Here is a 20,504-nt window from a genome sequence, read left to right as displayed (position 1 = left end):
AATCCCAGCTACTCGGAAGACTGAGGCAGGAGAATTACTTGAACCTGGGGAGGCAGAGATTGCAATGGGCCAAGATCGCACCACTGCATTCCAGCCTGGGCAAGAGTATGAGACTCCATCTCAAAAAAAAAAAAAAAAAAAAATCTGAAAAAGAACTAAAAATAGAACTACCATTTTATCCAGCAAACCCTCTACTGGATATCTACCCAAAGGAAAAGAAGTCAATATATCAAAAACAGTACTTGTATGTTTATCACAGCACTATTTACAATAGCAAAGACATAGAATTAACGTAAGTGTGAATCAATGGATGATTCAATAAAGAAAATGTAGTATATATACACAATGGAATACTATTCAACCATAAAAAAGAATAAAATCATATCTTTTGTGACGACATGAATAGAATGCAAGATTATTATCTTAAGTGAAACAAGCCAGACACAGGAAGACAAATATTGCAGGTTCTCACTCATAAGTGGGTGCTAAAGTATGTATACACATGGGCACAGAGAGTGGAATGATAGACAATGGAGACTCAGAAAGGCGAGAGGGCGGGAAGCAATGGACAATAAGAAATTAGTTAACGGGTGCAATGTACATTATTCAGGTGACAGATACTCCAGAAGCCCTGACTTAACCACTATGCAATTTATGTATGTATCAAAATTGCAGTTGTACCCCATAAATTTGCACAAATAAAAATAAATAAATAAACAACAAAAAAAATTGGCCCACCCACATATGTACCTGGCTAGACCCTGGGTCAGGCACTGGGTGTCGTCATAACCCCTTCCCCTTATTTTGCAGCTTGCTTCTGGTGATATCCTGGGGTCACCTACACTTACACTACACGTTAGCATTGCATTTAATAGCTTCTACATTCAGAAGATGCTGCCTCTGACAGTGGGAGATACTAGGATCCAATGAGAGCTTCTCTGGATAAAGGGGGCTTTTCTTTCTCCTAAGAACCTCTTCATGCAGCTAGATGGAATTGGTTTTGTGGTGATAGGAATAGAGAGCTGAACCTTGTGACCCTTCTGATATATTTTTTTGAGTCAAGTCACCTGTTATTCACGCATTACAAATGACTTTTTTGGCTTTGACCCTTCCTTCCTTCCCTCCTTCCTTCCCTCCCTCACTCCTTCCTTCTCTCCCTTTGTTCCTTCTTGTATAAATCCATCTGGAAGCAGGTCATAGTTGGAAGTTCAATTTGCCTGTGACTGCAAAATTACAGTCCCCTTTTGGCAACACAGGAATTACCTGAGAAAAGATTCTGCAGCTTTGAACTTCAACTGCATCGGCATTTTTTTTTTTTTTTTTGCTAATTTCTTTTTTAAACAATAAAACTATGTTAATGATCACAAGAAAATCATCACATCAACTGAGTTAGAAATTAAGAGACCAACTGGATGTCAATAAAATATTGACCACAGCTCTGAGAAAGCCAGTTTCATTTGGTGGCAGGTGTGATTCTCAGGGGAAGTATTTATTCTGTGTGTCAGATTCTGGGGGCCGGAGGTGCCTTGGTGGGAGTTTACAGGTGGTGGTAGGGGAGAGGAGGCATTGGCCAAATCTTAATTTTTAAGAGCACTTTTTTCCCTCAATGAGGAATTTCACTTCTTATCTAGGGTAAATTTCTGCATTGAGGTCTTATGGCCGAAGATGATACTCCTGACTCTGATTGGGCATCTTGGACCTAGACTATCTCCCATCTACAGATGGTGACTGTCCAATAGCCTTCCTAAGAATTCATGACTTTCTGAGGGGCTTGACTACATCCTAGTTTTGGCACTTACATAAGTCAGATTTTGCAAAACATGATGTAAACCTTTCTTATTTCATATAGTTGAAATATTTTTTCCTTAATAATTTTAACAATTTCATGTGGGAATCCTGCCTGTAGAATTGGATTAGAAATTGCAATCTCTCCTTTCTCTCTCTTTACCTTCCTCTCCCTCCAGAAGTGGTTCTAAAGAAAATTCCTGCTGTAGTTGATAACTGACAAGCCAAAACAACTATCTGATTTTTGCATAAAGCTGAGAATTATACCAACACTCTTGCTTGCACAATTTGATTGAAATGCGACATAGAAAAGGCGAAATAAACAAAATGGGCATAAAAATCAATTTGGCAATGAAAAGGCAACCTGAGGTTGTCAAAGTGAAACTATTTGCATTGGAGAAAGAAAGTATTACATCTTTTTTTAAAAAAACTCAGTTTTTAATTTTTATTAGTAGTAGTATTATACTTTAAGTTCTATGGTACATGTGCACAAAGTGCAGGTTTGTTACAGATGTATACATGTGCAATGTTGGTATGCTGCACCCATTAACTGGTCATTTACATTAGGTATATCTCAATGCTATCCCTCCTCTGTCCCCTCAACCCACGACAGTCCCCGGTGTGTGATGTTCCCCTTCCTGTGTCCAAGTGATCTCATTATTCAATTCCCACCTATGAGTGAGAACATGTCGTGTTTGCTTTTCTGTCCTTGTGATAGTTTGCTCAGAATGATGGTTTCCAGCTTCATCCATGTCCCTACAAAGGACATGAACTCATCCTTTTTTATGGCTGCATAGTATTCCATGGTGTATATGTGCCACATTTTCTTAATCCAGTCTATCATTGATGGATATTTTGGCTGGTTCCAAGTCTTTGCTATCATGAATAGTGCTGCAATAAACATACATGTGCATGTGTCTTTATAGCAGCATGATTTATAATCCTTTGGGTATATGTCCAGTAATGTTATGGCTGGGTCAAATGGTATTTCTAGTTCTAGATCCTTGAAGAATCACCACACTGTCTTCCATAATGGTTGAACTAGTTTACAATGCCACCAACAGTGTAAAAGTGTTCCTATTTCTCCACATCCTCTCCAGCACCTGTTGTTTCCTGACTTTTTAATGATCGCCATTTTAACTAGTGTGAGATGGTATCCCATTGTTGTTTTGATTTGCATTTCTCTGATGGCCAGTGATAATGAGTATTTTTTCATGTGTCTGTTGGCTGCATAAATGTCTTCTTTTGAGAAGTGTCTGTTCATATCCTTTGACCACTTTTTGAGATGGACTATCATTCTGTCACCCAGGCTGGAGTGCAGTGGTGCTATCTCGGCTCACTGCAAGGTTCACTTCCCGGGTTCACGCCATTCTTCTGCCTCAGCCTCCCGAGTAGCTAGGACTACAGGCACCCGCCACCACACCCAGCTAATTTTTTTGTATTTTTTTAGTAGAGAGGGGGTTTCACGATGTTAGCCAGGATGGTCTCGATCTCCTGACCTCGTGATCCGCCCGCCTTGGCCTCCCAAATTGCTGGGATTACAGGTGTGAGCCACCATGCCAGGCCAAAAGTATTACATCTTTAGCAATGCAAAATAAGAACTGAATTAGACCTCTTATGGAATGTATTATTAATATATTGCTGAACCTTTCTAGAATTCTAGACCTATGAAATTCAAGAATTGAATATTTTCAATCCTATCTATATGTGTTCCTTCTGTCTTGAGCTTCATAATGGCCCAGAGGGTGAAATGCAACTCCCATTGGACTTGAGGCATTGCCAGCTCATAGTTCTTTTTAGGGTTTTTTGTTTTTCTTTTTGTTTTTTATGTTTGAATGGCTAGCATATGCCCTAGTAGACCAATGGAACTTTTGTGCAATTTACTGCTCTGAGTACGCAATTATTAGGAAACAGTTAATCATTTAAATTGAAGTTGAATGTTATTGATGGCATGATGTTGAGGTTTTGAAGTTTATATCAATCATATCAAACTAAAACATGGGGGAAAATTACCAAACTGCTTCTCAACTTTTTTGCATTCAGGGACTATTTTTGAGTATGTGCTATGCTTTTATCTATATTCTTGAAAGAATTAAGACTTGAATATCCACTCGAAGGATGGATTTGGTGAACAATAACTTTGTATGTTTATCACTCCATTCCTCTAGGTGCAAGCCCCTTTGCTCTATGGTGGCTCGCCTATGAAAAGCTGTGCTTTTCTGGGTGAGAACTACTGGATTTTTTACCAAAGGAAACTAGGCAAGGGTTATACTTAGAAGATGCTTGAGACCCTTTTGACATTACCAGTGGACAATTCATGGAGCCTATTAGCAAGTGGATTTCTTTTTTTATTATTTTATTTTATTTTTTGAGAAAAGGTCTCACTCTGTTGACCAAGCCTGAGTGCAGTGGTGCGATCATGGCTCACCACAGCCTTGACCTCCAGAGTTCAAGCGATCCTCCCACCTCAGCCTCCCGAGTAGCTAGAACTACAGACATACACCATCAGGCCCAGCTAATTTTTGTTTTTTGTAGAGATGGGGGTCTCACTATGTTACCCAAGCTGGTCTCAAACTTCCGAATTCAAGCAATCCATCCACCTCGGCCTCCCAAAGTGCTGGGATTACAGGCGTGAGCCGCTGCGACTGGCAGCAAGTGGATTTCTATTGCTATGTCCTACCACTGAAAAACCCAAGTTCTATGCTTCCTTCTACATTGTCTTTAACACTCAGAACAAATTTTGAAGTAATAATTGTCCCGAATTTGTCTGTAGAAAATCTTAAAAATTAGGAGACTTAATTTATCACATTTCCTTCTGTGAGGACATTCCACCAGTGAGTCTGCTCACTGCTTCTGGTGATGTGTGTTTTGTGGATAACACAGACAATGAACTTTTTGATCTTTCTTTTGGTCCATGTTTAATTCCTCACACTCGGCAACTAAGCAACAGTTGGTTGGGTTGGTTTTGTTTTGCTTTGTTTTCCAAAAGGGCTCACTCAAGTTGTCTTTTCATTCAAATAATTGAACCAAAATGGCAGTCAATATTCACTGAAGGTTTACTATGAATAGTTTTGTGGGGACATAGAGGAAAAAGAATGTCTACTTGAATGAAAAAGTCCACTTTATTTAAAAACAAAATGCACAAAGTAACAAAAAAAAATCTGCATGTTGAGTTTAAAGGGATGGAAAAGACAAGGGAAAAAATAAGGACAGGAATATCTGAAATTTTTAATAATAAACAATCAAGTCTTGACTCTACAGAGGAGAACAAGAGTGTTTGCTTATTCCACTCTGTATGTGCTTGGCAAGTACAGGGAGATGTAAATGAAGAAAGAATGAAGACTTTGAGAAGTATAGTTCCACTCAAGTTCTTACCTGGTTACAATCAACCAAAACTAACTCAGGTGCCCTTGGTTTCACCACACTTCCCGATCCCTGGGCCTTTGAGTTATTCCCTTAAGACTGAAGAGCTCAGGTGAAAACACTGAATTTGCTGAGCCCGGGGGACCAGGTTGCTCAGACAGTGAATACTTGGCCTTCTTTGGTTTCTGTAGAGGAAGGTGCAGACCTGTCCTCCACTTGTGTGGTATTCCCCACCCCCACATTAGAAAAGGTTTTGAGAAGCCCTTTGTATCTATCACAAGTAGGTAGGATTCACAAATGGTATCACTAAGTAGTTTGGATTTTCTCCTTCAAATATCAAAACCCTGCACACTACCTTGCTGAGTTATAAAAAAGCTGTAATAAAAAAATGTTTTAACTGGAGGACTGAAGTCATTAAAGACTATTCCTGGATAATTTGAGATAGATTTCAAATTATTTTGATTATCCTCATTAAGTTTTAGGAGCTTAAAATTTAATTAATAATAACAAAGTTTAATTTTTATAGTCTCAGCATGCTTGGCTGCTTATATAGTAATTTGAGGGTCGTGTCATCTCTTCATTAGGCCTTTTGGGAGTTGCTATTTTTTCATGCCAGCCTGAAATTTCATGCTCTGCTTTGAGATGAAAAGAAGCAATTCCAAGAGTTTTTGACCAAAAGCAATACAATTTCAAGTTATAAAATACTCTTGACATCTTCACTGTTCAGCACCTTGCACCAAATGTCAAGGAATTATCAATACTAATTTACTTCCTTTGCCTTTCTAATGATTATGTTTGTGGAGAAATTTAATTAAAATGTGCTACCTGTGGCCATTTTCCTGGAAAGGGGTTTTTCAATAACCTTTGAATGATTGTTCTTTCATGTGACTTCAAGGAAGAGATATTTATGAATTGGGCAATTAAAGTAAAATTTAACATTAAGAAAGTGAGTGTGGTCCAAGAATTACAATTTTATATACTGAGCAATTTGCTAACAGGAGCAGCTTAGCTCAGGTCCCAGATGCTGAACATGGCTCGTGTGTGTGTGTGTGTGTGTGTGTGTGTGTGTGTGTGTGTGTGTGTGTATCAACAGTGGCTCTCAATCTTGTCTCCAAATTAAAATCACCCCTGGGGAGCTTTCAAAAGTCCCAATGCCCAGTCTACACTTCAGACCAATTAAATCAGAATCTTTGAGTGTAAGTCACAAGCATCACCATGTTTTAAAGCTTCCCAGATGACTCTAATGTGTGGCTAAAGTGGAGAATCCCCTGGTTCATCAGATTGACTGGCACATGACTAACTAATGAGCAAACCATATACTCCGTACCCTGCTTCATTCTGGAGACCTTAGCTCCCAAATCGACAGCTTTAACTCTGAACCTTCTCCTGAGTTATAGACCCATATTTTATTCCAACCAAAAGTAATGATCTAGCTTTCACCAGTCTTCCCCTCTCCCTTTATTTTCTTTATCAGTTAATGGTGTATGAGTTCTTGTAGTGCATCGCATCAGGCCAAGGGAGGTCTGCAATATCTTTTACTTAAAGCAGTGTTTCTCAGATTTGGGAGATCTTGTTGAAACGTAGATTCTTACCTAATAAATCTGGAGTGGTTCTACATTTTCTACAAACTTCCAAGTAAGGGCCCCACTGCTGGTCCAAAAACCTCACTTGATTGGCAAGGATCTAATGTAGCCCCTGTTCCAGTTATTCTCTGTTATAATGTCTTGTTTATTTCCTTCACATACCAGAGTTATGTTGCTTAATTATGTGTTTACTTGTTTACTATCTCCCCACTGAATACAAACTCCAATAGTCCTATGGTTATTTTATCTGCTGAGTACCAATTATACTACCTGGCATTTAATAGTGGTTTACTAAATATTGAATAAATACATGAATGAATGAACATGCTAAAGAGACTGTCATAGGAGCTGAGTCAAGCTGGAAGGGCTCTAGCCTGAGAAATTCTCAATGGAAATGCTGTCAAGGGGAGCTGAGGTAAAAGATAAAGAGAAATTAAGAGTATGAATGGAGAGTAGGAAGCAATTGGATAATTTAGCCTGTTGAGTAGAAGGAGTAAGGGTTCAAGTGCACAGTAGATAAATATCAGGGCTTAGAGGTCTAATATTAAAATTATGAGCATTCTTTCTATGCAAAATTTTATTCATTTTTCAGCCCCTATTCTTCCTCCTCCTTTAAGCCATATTTAATCCTATTAATATTGCCTTCCTCCTCTATACTGATTTAGCATGTCAATTCCATGTCTAGTCTTATTCTGCCACCCAGGCATGATCTCAGCTCACTGCAACCTCCGCCTCCCAGGTTCAAACAATTCTCATGCGTCAGCCTCCCGAGTAGCTGGGACTACAGGTGTGCACCACCACATGCAGATAATGTTTGTACTTTTAGTAAAGACAGGGTTTCACCATGTTGCCCAGGCTGGTCTCGAACTCCTGGCCTCAAGTGATTCACCCATCTCAGCCTCCCAAATTGCTGGGATTACAGGTATGAACAAACGTGCCCAGCTTCAATTCCATTTCTTAACATGTTTTATCGCCAGTGCACAGGTCTATCTCTCCCAGGAGTTTAGGGTTCTATTAAGGTCAGGCCCCTGTCTTATGAATCTTTGGCTCTCCATGGTACCTTGGAGCCCAACAAATGTTGCTTAAAATGATATATAACAAAATAATGGTAAAACTTCATATTCATATATGGAGATTATGACTTTAAAATGCATTCGTAGACTCCCTCTTCTGACCATAATGAAATAATAAGGGCTGGATTTTCTTCTTCTCCTCCCCATCACCATAAATAATTAGAAAACTGGAAAAATATAAGAGATCTGTTTTCAGACAAAAAATGACACAGGGCTGTGTTCCTTGAGAGAAGGGAAATAGCTGAGATGGGCCCTATGATCACTTCAGATTTCTGCCTGGCAGTACTCTCCATATCATGGAGCTGAGTGATAGCATGTTGATCAGAAGCAGACAATGATTATTTTACTGAGTTTAAGAGACAGTGATCAGAGTTGAGAGAGGCTGAGGCAGCTAAAAGTTGTAGAGAATGATGCAGAATAATAACTGTATTAGTCCGTTTTCACACTGCTGATAAAGACATAGCTGAGACTGGGTAAATTATAAAGAAGAAAAAGGTTTAATGTATTTACAGTTCCATGTGGCTGGGGAGGCCTCACAATCATGGAAGAAGGTAAAAGGCACATGTCTTACATGGCAGCAGGTAAGAGAGAGAATGAGAGCCAATCGAAAGCAGAAATCCCTGATAAAACCATCAGATCTCATGAGACTTATTCACTACCACAAGAAGAGTATGGGGGAAACCATCCCCATGATTCAATGATCTCCCAGTGGGTTCCTCCCACAACATGGGGGAATTTGGGGAGCTACAACTCAAGATAAAATTGGGGTGGGGACACAGCCACACCATATCATTCCACCCCTGACCCATCCCAAATTTCATGTCCTCACATTTCAAAACCAATCATGCCTTCCCAACAGTACCCCAAAGTCTTAACTCATTTCAGCATTAACTCAAAAGTCCACAGTCCAAAGTTTCATCCAAGACAAGGCAAGTCCCTTCTGACTATAAGCCCGAAAAATCAAAAGCAAGTTAGTTACTTCCTGGATACAATGGGGGTACAGGCATTGGGTAAATATGCCCATTCCAAATGGGGGAAACTGGCCAAAACAAAGGGGCTACAGGCCCCAGGCAAGTCTGAAATCTTAAAGCTCCAAAATGATCTCCCTTGACTCCATGTCTCACATCCAGGTCATGCTGATGCCAGAGGTGGGTTCCCATGGTCTTGGGCAGCTCTGCCCCTAAAGTCTTGCATGGTACAGGCTCCCTCCCAGCTGCTTTCATAGTCTGGCATTGAGTGTGTGTGGCTTTTCCAGGTGCATGGTGCAAGCTGTCAGTGGATCTACCATTCTGGGGTCTGGAGGATGGTGGCCCACTTCTCACAACTCCACTAGGCGGTGCTCTAGTAGGGACTCTGTGTGGGGGCTCTGACCCCATATTTCCCTCCCACACTGCCCTAGCAGAGGTTCTCCATGAGGTCCCCGCCCCCACAGCAAACTTCTCTCTGGGCATCCAGGTATTACCATATATCCTCTGAAATCTAGGCAGAGGTTCCCAAACTCCAATTCTTGACTTCTGTGCACTCGCAGACTTAACACCATGTGGAAGCTGCCAAGGCTTGGGGCTTGCACCCTCTGAAGTCACAGCCTGAGCGCTACATTGGCCCCTTTCATCCATGGCTGGAGCAGCTGGGATGCAGGACACCAAGTCCCTAGGCTGCACACAACACAGGGACCCTGTGCCCATCCCATTTTTTCCTCCTAAGCCTCCAGACCTGTGATGGAAGGGGATGCTGTGATGACCTCTGACATTCCCTGGAGACATTTCCCCCATTTTCTTGGTGATTAACATTTGGCTTCTCGTTGCTTATGCAAATTTCTGCAGCCAGCTTGACTTTCTCCTCAGAAAATGGGATTTTCTTTTCTATCACATTGTCAGGCTGCAAATTTTTCAAACTTTTATACTTTCCTTCCCCTACAAAACTGGATGTCTTTAACAGCACCCAAGTCACATCTTGAATGCTTTTCTGCTTAGAAATTTCTTCCATCAGATATCTTAAATCATCTCTATCAATTTCAAAGTTCCACAAATCTCTAGGGCAGGGGAAAAATGCCACTAGCATCTTTGCTAAAACATAATAAGGGTTACCTTTGCTCCAGCTCCCAACAAGTTCCTCATCTCCCTCTGAAACTACCTCAGCCTGTACTTTATTGTCCATATCACTATCAACATTTTGAGCAAAGCTATTTTAACAAGTCTCCAGGAATTTCCAAATTTTCCTACATTTTCCTGTCTTCTTCTGAGCCCTCCAAACTGTTCTAAACCCTGCTCATTACCCAGTTTTTAAGTCACTTCAAAATCACTTACAAATCTTCAGGTATCTTTTCAGCAGCACCCCACTCCTGGTACCAGTTTACTGTATTAGTCCGTTTTCATGCTGCTGATAAAGACATACCTGAGACTGGGTAAATTATAAGAAAAAAAAGTTTAATGGACTTACAGTTCTACGTGGCTGAGGAGACCTCACAATCATGATGAAAGGCACATCTTACATGACAGCAGGCAAGAGAGAGAATGAGAGCCAATTGGAAGCAGAAATCCCTTATGAAACCATCAGATGTCATGAGACTTATTCACTACCATGAGAACAGTATGGAGGAAACCACCACTGGATCTCCCACTGGATCTCTCACACAACATGTGGGAATTGTGGGAGCTACAACTCAAGATGAGATTGGGGTGGGGACACAGCCAAACTCCAGAAATTTGTATAGGTCCCTTTGTGTCTTTACTGAAAACATGAGGTTACAGCACGAAACTCCATGAAGCAGAGCACAGAAAGACAAGGGAGCAGTGATCTGAACAACTGCCTAACCTCACACAGGGCTTTTGAGACATTTGAGTTAACTGGCCAGTTTGAAGAATTATTGTCATCACTGGAGGCATTCAGTAGACTCCAGAAGAGTCATGCCTTAGTAGAGTGGTAAACTATCATTAAAGAGCAATCTCTGTGTACTCTAATACATCTTACAAATAAGTCTCTAAAAGGCCAAACTGTGCTGCAGTTAACTGGCTGCTAGAACAAAGACCAATACTCTTTAAAGGAAGAGAACAGAGTATAGATTTTCAACAATGTAAAAATAACAATGTGTATTATTCAATAAAAAATTATTATACATATCAAGAAGCAAGAAAACATGGTACAAAACCAGAAAGAAACTCCATCAATAGAAATGGACCCAGAAAATTAACAGGATTAGCAGACAGAAGGAAAAAAGTTGTTATAACTATGATCAATTGTATTTTCTAAAAACAAGAATATAGTGAAGAGAGACATGGAAGATAAAAAGGAGAGCTTTCTGGGGATGAGAAATACAGCATCTAAGATGAAAAATTCACTGGTTAGGACTAACAACAGGTTAGACATTGTATTAGTCCATTCTCATATTGCCATAAAGAAATACTTGAAACTAAGTAATTTATAAGGAAAAAAAGGTTTAATTGGCTCACATTTCTGTAGACTGTACCAGACGCATGGCTGGGGAGGCCTCAGGAGACTTTAAGTCATAGCACAATGGGAAGCAGGGACATCTTACGTGGCCAGAGCAGGAGGAAGAGAGTGAAGGGGGGTGGTGCTACACACTTTTAAACAACCAGATCTCATGAGAACTCACTATCGTGAGAACAGCAAGGGGGAAATCCATCCCCATGATCCAATCATCTCCCACCAGGGCCCTCCTCCAATACTGGGGTTACAATTTGACAAGAAATTTGGGTGCAGACACAAACCCGAACCATATCTGACACTATATAAAACACTATTAGCAAGTTTCAACACAAGAGCAATCAAAAATATCCAAAATGAAGCTCAGAGAGAAAAAAAAACTAAAAAGGAAGGAAAGAAAAAGAATAAACAGAGCTTCAGTGACTTAGAGAGTTGTCTAGAGTTGTCTCACATTTATGAAACTGAAATCTCAGAAAGAGGGGTGAGGATGGGATGCGGCCAAAAAAAGATTTGAAGAACTAACAAATGAAAAATCTCTACAAATTTCATGAAAACTATAAATCCATAGATCCGAGAGGTTTAAAATACCACATGCAAGATAAATAAAAAGGAAAAACACCCAAAGGCACATTCGAATTGAATTCCTGAAACCAGTGATAATGCCTGGGTTTAAATCCCTGGGCTGCATCCACTTTTGCAGATTGCTTAATTGATGGGCCTGTCTCAGGAGACATGCAAGGTTAGCTTTGGCAATATTCTTGTGTTCCTGACTCTTCTGTGATGGGAGTCTTATCTCAAGATTAAAATCCTTCCATGCTTCACATGCCCCAATTTTTGTAAGTGATGGAGGGAAGGCAAAAGTAGATTAAGTCTATGTGATTTCTCATGAGGGTGGTGAGGCACATGGTATAGTCATTGCATAGGCTGTTGTTTTTAACCCCTGAACTAGTGAAAGGGCCTTTGCTATCATGCAGGATTTCAGATTTGCAAAGCAAGCACCTGGTCCACTTGTTGCTATGTTCCTATGCTTTCTCTCTACAAACCAAAGCAGAACTGTGTAGGATCAAGGATTTCCTCAGACAGGAGTTAACTAAGCATAGGTTAGCTCCTGGATAACCAAATTAAATTTTTGTTATAAAAATAATGCCATGCATAATCATGTACAGTCAATCCTCATTATTTGTGTATTCCATATTTGTGAATTTGTCTACTCACAGGATTTGTTTGTAACCCCAAAATCAATGGTGCTTTCATGGTCATTAGTGGACATATGCAGAGTAGTGAAAGATTTGATTCACCCAACGTGCATAGTCATGGGTGAGGTCAAACAAGGTGATACTCTGTCTTCTCGTTCCAGCTCTCATACTGTAAACAAGAGTCCTTCTTGTGGTCTATTTAGTACCTTGCTTTTTGCATTATTGTGCTTTCTGTGGATGATTTTGCTATTTACAATGGCATCCCCAAGCACAGAGCTGAAGGGCTGTCTAGTGTTGCTAAGTGCACGGCAAGTGTTTGATAAGCTTCCTTCAAGCAGGAGTGATAGTGCCATTGGCCATGAGTTCATGAGTGTTAATGAATCAACAATATATATTAAATAAGATTGACATAAGACTTTGCATAAAGATCCAGAAAATGTCCATGAGTCCAAGTACCATCCCAGCATCCCTTGTGATGCCTTATGGGGCCCTGGCATTTCGGTATTGGGAGACAGGGCAACAGGAAGTATCCTAGGTCCTAGCACATAGCTGGTGTCAGTAAAAACCCCAATCTCACAGGGAATGGCAAAGAGCAAAGCCATTACCAACTCTCTAAGTGCCAAAAACAGACGAAACTCAAGAATCAGAGCCATCACTTTAGTACTCATAGCAGAGTAACCAGCAGGAACATTAGCAAAGTGGAACCAGTTCCACCCCACCCTTGTGGGGCATGATGGTTCAGGATGGGTGCTACATGCCGTGGGTTACATCACAGTTGAGGAACCCAGGGTCAAAGTCCTCATACCTTTTAGAGCAAGCAGCAAACATTGCAGCAAGAAACAAGCCAATCCCCCTCCTCAGGGAAACAAGCAGTTACATGATGGTTATACTGTGACTGCTTTGATCGTTCAGTATCAGGAAATGGACAAGCCTTGTGGTCTGGCACAGTTGGCAAGAACATGCAAGATGCTCAGGGCCCACAGTGGGTGGCATCTCCCAATGGGAAGTGTTTATAACTGTTTGTTGAATGAATAAAACGAGCAGAATAGTGGGCTTTGTTTAGAGTGAAAGGTCTTTGTCAGGTTTCATTTGGTGGTTTGGAATGAAAAACTTGTTTCTATCGGTGTATAGTTTTAACCAGGCAGTTTTAGCTATAACTTGTTCTCACTATACTTGGGGCCTTGAGGAGTGCTAGAAAGAAATATGGGTGCGTAGGAGGGCAGGACATTGGCAGATGAAATGCAAATTTTGCTGGGAAAATAGAGAAGCATTTTGGGAAACAGGTTGATGAGCCTTAGAATTATTTGCAAAACTGCTAGAAATTCCCACGTAGTGCTGTGCTGTGATTGGCTATTAAGTTGCAGCTGCAACTTGAAACAAGTTGCTATCCAAGTTTTAAATAATTCTTTGAAATGTGCAATTCTCCATGGAATGGTAGATTAAAATTCATGTTCTCTTTTTTTAATACTTCATAAAACCTTCCTTTTAAAATTCACTTCTATTTGGATGGGGGAAAATGAAAGATACCAAAGGGAGTTTGTAAAACAACCAAGGTAGCCATAGCCTGAAAGGAGCTAACTAGAGAGTGTTTTATTTGAGGTTAAGAATTAATAAAGTCATCTTTTTAAGACTCTAAGGACCGCTTGAACTGTTTTAACTGAGAGATTAAATTAGATCAAGTATCAGGGCCCAGGATTAGACTGAATTATTCACTGATAAAATTATGGCTAACATGTTTTGAATCTACTCTTAGAACTCTTACGCAGCAATTTGATTACCGTCAGCAATCAATGAATGAATGATGAAATGAAGCCTTCAGCCAGGTGTGATGGTTCATGCCTGTAATCCCAGCACTTTGGGAGGCCTAGCTGGGAGGATAACTTGAGGTCAGGAGTTTGAGACCAGCCTGCGCAACATGGTGAAACCCCATCTTTACTAAAAATACAAAGACTAGCCAGCGTGGTGGCACACATCTGTAATCCCAACTATCCGGGAGGCTGAGGCATGAGAATCTCTTGAACCCAGGAGATGGAGGTTGCAGTGAGCCGAGATCGTGCCACTGCACTACAGCCTGGGCAACAGAGCAAGACTCCATCCAAAAAAAAAAAAGAAAATAAAAGAAAAAGAAAAAATGAAGCCTTCAAATCCCATGGGGACAGTGGCAGAGAATTCACTGTTATGTGCACCACATACCAGCCCTCCTCTACTCTGGTGCCATTTTCTCCTCACTCTTTCTACTTCTCTTTCTCCCCTCACTCTTACTCATTTTCCAGGGTCTAACTTAGGTCCTGAGATGTCTTCACTGACCACTTCAGCCCTCAGAGCTCTCACCTTGGAGGTGCAAAACCTTATTTTCTATGTCAGTGGTTTTCAAATTTTAGCATGCATCAGAATCACCCAGAGAGCTTGTAAAAACACAGATTCCTAGGTCCCACCCCCAGAGAATTCAGGAGATCTGGGATGGTGCGAGCAATTTTGCACTTCTAACAAGTTCCCAGGAGCTACCGATGCTCTTTCTAGTACCATACTTTGAGAACCACTGATCTATATTCCTGGTGTTCTGCACTTAGTTGTATAAGTTTTGAGATAAGAGACCTTTCTTTCCATATTGTTATTGACATTTTCATAAGAATATGCCTGGTCTGGAACATAGAAGGTACTCAACAAACGTTAGTTCCATTCAGCATCCGTACTTCCTTATTTAAATTATAAATTATTTGAAGGAAGGGGTATTTAATATATGCATCTGTGTATTCAGGAAGTACTCAATATATATTTACTAAATAAATGGCTAAATAGAAGGTTCCTGATTCCAGCGAAGATTTTTTTCCTAAGACCTCTAGCTTATTTTGTTCTGTTATGAATACCTTCAGTTTTCCTCAAGACATAGTTCAGTAGTATAGAAATATCTTTTATTAGTTGTGTGTTGTGGAAAGAACTAACAAATTAAAATGCCTCACTTCAGTGTAGTTCCCAGTTGGACAGGTAGTTTTCTCTTTCTCGGATCTTTCACACTTCTGAACTGAGTGACACGGTCATGGGTCTTTCTGGTTGGTGTCTCCATAGTCTCTTGACACAGGGCTGCCACCGGGGTCTGGTTCAACAGATGGAGATACAATCTTTCTTTGTCTGAAAGGCATTGTTTACCTTGACCTTGACAGGGTGGCAGCAGGACTGAGGCTGCCTGATACCTGTGATTTTGTTTCTCTGTTATCAATGGGACTGAATTCTTGCATCTGCGTGCAATTTGCAAAGAGCGCTTGGATGGAGAGATAAACTCTTATTTTTCGCCTGCTGTTGGTAAGTACAGGCGCTCCATTCCCACAGGGCAGGCATCCAGGAGCACAGAGGCAAGTCATTGTGTGTTTCAAACACACCACAAGAACTCAGAACTTGAAAAAATCCCCTAAAGAGTCCAATAATTTGGGAAATAATAAAAATTACCCCTTAATTGATTTTTTAAAATTACTTTCATGTCCAGTGTTATGGATTAGTCCATTCTCTATTTGACATCTAAGAGAATGGGGTCATATTATCTGTAATTATTACAACAACAATTTTTTCTGTCTACAACTATTCCTGTGAGTAAAGTAAAAAGAACACAGATGTGAGAAGTATCTGTTTCTGGCTTCTGGCTGAAGGCTGTGCTTCCCAGCCTGTCAGAACAGCCACCCTGAAGGCTGTTAATAAAAAATAACATAACATAACATAGATTTGAGGTCACATAGACTAGAGCTCAACTCTTAGCTTTGCCTCTGCATTAGTTCTGGTCTGTTAAGAAGCAGACAGTAGGAAGGGATTAGACAGAACTTCAGATCACGTGCAGGTCTGACACCTGGAGAAAGAGAGAGGGAAGGAGGATGGGGTGGGAGGTCTCAAACTGCAGTGCCAAAAGGAAGGTTTGGCCAGGTTTCTGGTGACTCATCAAGTCAAAGGTGCCCATGAGAGGAATCCTGTGTCTCGCTGGAATGACCCTACATTAGTCCTCACTTAGTGACCCGACCGTGCTCAATCACTGGCTGGGAGAAGCTGGGAAATGTGTGGCTCAGGAGGAAAGTGATGGTGCATCCAAAGGCAACAGCAGGGGCTGCCAGTCAACTCTGTCCTTGCAGCAGGAGATCTGAGGCTCATTCCCATGGCCACCATGGCCTCTAAACACACACTGTGTTTTTACTGCGCCATGGAAACTGTCTGATGGGGATGTCTGTTAGGATGCTATGCCTTTCCTTAACTGAACACATCTATGAATGATTTCTTCCTAGAAGTGGTATCTTGGGTGGAGGGACCAAGAAATTAGAAACAACAAAGCTGATTCATCTCAGCAACCACTGCCTTGGTTCGTGAGTGAAATTTCTGAATCTGGTCCCCAAACTTTCCTGTCATTTCTTAAATTATTCCTCATCTTCCTGCTCACGTGTCATTATTGTTGCTTGAAACCAAAGAACCCTGACTCATCTATTAACTCTGATTTTGGGGATTCACTCAATCTTTCAGCTCCACTTGTTAAATGTGGGAATCTGGGAGGATTAAATAAGATAGAATATGTAATAAGATAGAATAGGTAAGACATTTGGTACATGGATCTTGCCCAACCATTTTTCCTCTTTCAACATTGATTTCAGCCAGGTGTAGTTGCTTGTGCCTGTAATCCCAACACTTTGGGAGACAAAGGTGGGAGCATCACTTGAGACCAGGGTTTAAAACTAGCCTGGGCAACAAAGTGAGACTCTGTCTCTCCAAAAAAAATTTTTTTCATTGATTTCATATTTTAACAACACATACCTCTGATATTTCAATTTGAATTAAATTGCATGAGGTTGTAAATGCTTATTTTTGCAAACATCACACCACTACTATTTATTGACTATTGCAAGGGCAGCAAAACTCTACCTCCATCCTCTTAAAGTCCTGGCTGGGCCTGAGAATTAAACTGACGTAAGAGAGATTAACAGGAGAAAAGCAGCATACAAATTCATTTAATACGAGTTTTATGTGGCCTGGGGAGCCCTCATAAGGAAAATAAGATCCAAAAAAACAGTTACAATCTGTTATTTATATACTGCATTAGACAAAAGAATACTAAGTTGTGAAGAAGCAACTAAATTATGTGGGGAGACTTCAACAATATGAGTTATCTTAACAAGGTCTATAAAGAATTCTGTTAGCCTTGACTTCTCGTCCTTGAGGATACAGATGTTGCTTTTCCTTCTAGTATAGGAAGGGTGTCTTTCACATGGGAATTTCATCTTCTGCTTTTAAGAAACAGAAAAGAGGTCAGAATGATCTTCTTGCAACTTCTGTCTATCAGATGCCTTTAATTCAAAACAGTCAATATGTGAAAGTGGTATGTTTTTAACTCCTTCAGTGTGAACTATGTATGAAGTAAAATTCCACAAAAGATACTCAAGACATGGTTCCCAGTCTTGGAAGGAAACAATCTCAACTCCCTATTGTCTTGAATAAATCAAAATACCTTTCTTATTGTTTAAGGCCACTCAGCATCTGACCCTGTATTTCCCCTCTAGCCTTATTTCCCAACCCTGCCCATCACATTCCCAGAGCACTCACCCCAGATGGAACTCGCCTTGCTCTTCTGAGCCTGGGGCTCTTCTTATGACACTCCCTCTGCCCCTTTATCTGTGCCACTTGTCCTGCACTGTGTTCTGCTGTTAAATTCCACCTGTCCTCACGGCTGACCTCAAGTGTCCTCTACATGATCCCTTCCGTGATCTCGACAAGCTGCCATGCCTTCTCCCTGCTCTTGTGTCCTTCCTCACATGTTTGGCCCTGCATGTGGCAGCCTCCAACTCACAGGGTGGTCATGGTTTCTATACCTGAACTCCCCACTGAGCTAAGGGTGAGGCTTGCATTGCACTGATATTTATTTCCCTGAGAGTTCCTAGCATGATGTTTCTGACATAAATGTTCCCCAAGCCATAACTAAACTCACAGGGGAGGAGGACAGATGGAAGGAATCAGCGTGACGGTAGGAAGCAGACAGGAAGTGGCTCAGTGCACTGTGAGAGGCACCGATACAACCCAATTTAAATTTTATCTTGAAATTTCAAACTTAGAGAAATAGTGTAGCTACAATTTTAAAAACTCCTGTGCATCTTTTACCCTGATTTACCAGTTGCTAATATTTTGTCACATATGCTTTATCATTTTCTCACTCTATGTTATTTTTCTGAACCATTTGAGAATAAGTTGCAGAAATCATGCCACTTGCTCCTAAACACTTCAGTGTGTATTTACTAAGAATATGGACATTCTCTTACACAGCCGTATTACACTTATCAAAATCAGGAAATTTAACATTGATACAGGATTAATCTATACCTTCATTAAATTTCTCCAATTGACCCAATATCTACTGTATCTTTTTTTTTTCTAGTTCAGGAGTCAATCTATGATCATATGTTAAATCATGTGTTCATGACAAAGTTTTAAGGACAAAAATGGCATTATTTTGGGGTCCAGATTCTACTCAAATTCAAGATGTATGTTTCTGCTCATCCCAGCAAATTACGATAGCAAAGCTGGGAGTTATGTGATCTTACACCGCAATGTTATGCTGCCTGTTGTTTTTGATTTGCAGACCCATCAGAGGTTCTGCACAGATTGAGGCCTCGGGGTACTCTCCCCAACCGGTGATGGAAAAGGCTTCCGCGGAATGAGATGATGCCCGTCTGCTTGCAACTTCTCACATTTCCCAGAGATTGGCAAGGAAGTGGACTCCTGTTAGACTCAACATGGCAGGAAACAATCACTCTGAAGTGTTTTTTGTGAAGCAAAATTACTAATGTTAATTATTAATCATATTTATTTCAAGATTCTAAATTAACACAATTATCCACGTCTTATGGATTACAGAAATATAAAATATTACTCTTTTGACTTACGCACGTATAAATACTAATTTTAGGCTTTCATGATTTGAAAGGCAAATTACCCCAAACATTACCGGCTGGAGATGCTAAGGGAGAAAAGAGGCCATCTCTTTCGTTCCTTTGGCATGATCCTGACACTTAGTATTTGAGAGTGCCAGGTTTTGCTGTTATTTTAAATCAGATCACTTTCAGAAAGGTAACTGATCTTGCTTGACTCCCACTCCTTTGCAGAAAGACAGAAGATCTTCATCGGGGACCTTTTACCCTGAATGACTTGTCTACACCTTAATTAAATTTCTCCAATTCTCTGATTGGTCCAATATCTATTATATCATTTTTTTCTGGCTCAGGATCTAGGATCATATAGTAAATTGTGCATTCATGACAGATAATGTTTTAAAGAAAAAAAATGGCATCGTTTTGGGGTCCAGTTTCTACTCAAATTCAAGATGCGCGTTTCTGCTCATACCAGGAAATTATGGCAGCAAAGAAAAGAATTGTGTGATCTTACACAGGGATGCTATGTTTCCTGTTGCTTTTTATTTGCAGATCCATCAGAGGTCCTACATGCCAGTTCTTCTTCCTGAATTGTCCATCAGGCCTCATTGGAATCTCTATTCCATAGTTAAGATCTGGTTCAGTGGCCACCTCCTCCATGAAGTCCATCAACCCTTCAATAGTTATTTGTCCTCCCCTCCACACACCTTCAGCATTTATTCAGTGTTGTAGTAACACACTGTGCTGTGCAATGATGTGATGGTCCTTGAGATTACAAATGAATTTCATCTTCATCTTCTCATACCCAACAAAGTTCCTGGAATATGGCCAGTGAGCAAGGAATGAATGAATCCCTGACAGTCTCATACTGACCCTCTAAGACTCCCTGAATCCTCATCACTTTACTTTGGAAGCTGCTAGTTCTAATTCTTTGTGCTTTCCTTGTCTCTGATGCCCTCTGGTTACTTTACTTTGCACTTGGATGAAATTGATACAGCAGTTTTATTGCAGTTGGGAAGGCTTTTGGATTACCAATCAGATGTGGTGGTTTGGGGTTGGGGGTAATTCCATGTGAAGGCTAATGGAAAGTGGAAACTTGGAGGGCTCTGCAAATTCATCTTGTCACTTCTGCTCCTCTTTGACTGATGGATATTTTCCTCACTCTCAGTGACC

General features: G+C 40.5%; 1 long non-coding RNA gene across 2 annotated transcripts in view; it reads right to left on the bottom strand.

Annotated features, from left to right (window-relative positions):
- Positions 1-20,504, bottom strand: part of LOC139359111 (uncharacterized) — a 63,919-nt gene that overhangs the window by 23,007 nt on the left and 20,408 nt on the right. Inside the window, exon 3 of one of the 2 annotated variants that reach the window (XR_011614800.1) lies at positions 17,336-17,693. The exons of the other annotated variant lie outside the window; for it this stretch is intronic. This is a non-coding gene — a long non-coding RNA (uncharacterized lncRNA). Of the gene's footprint in view, positions 1-17,335; positions 17,694-20,504 lie in introns of those variants that run through there. 2 annotated transcript variants of the gene reach the window in all.

The sequence above is a fragment of the Macaca nemestrina genome, chromosome 16 (genome assembly GCF_043159975.1).
Source record: "Macaca nemestrina isolate mMacNem1 chromosome 16, mMacNem.hap1, whole genome shotgun sequence".
In the NCBI taxonomy this organism is placed as follows: Eukaryota; Metazoa; Chordata; class Mammalia; order Primates; family Cercopithecidae; genus Macaca; species Macaca nemestrina.
The sequence above is the reverse complement of the archived record's forward strand: the minus strand, read 5'-3'. Positions and strand labels throughout refer to the sequence as shown.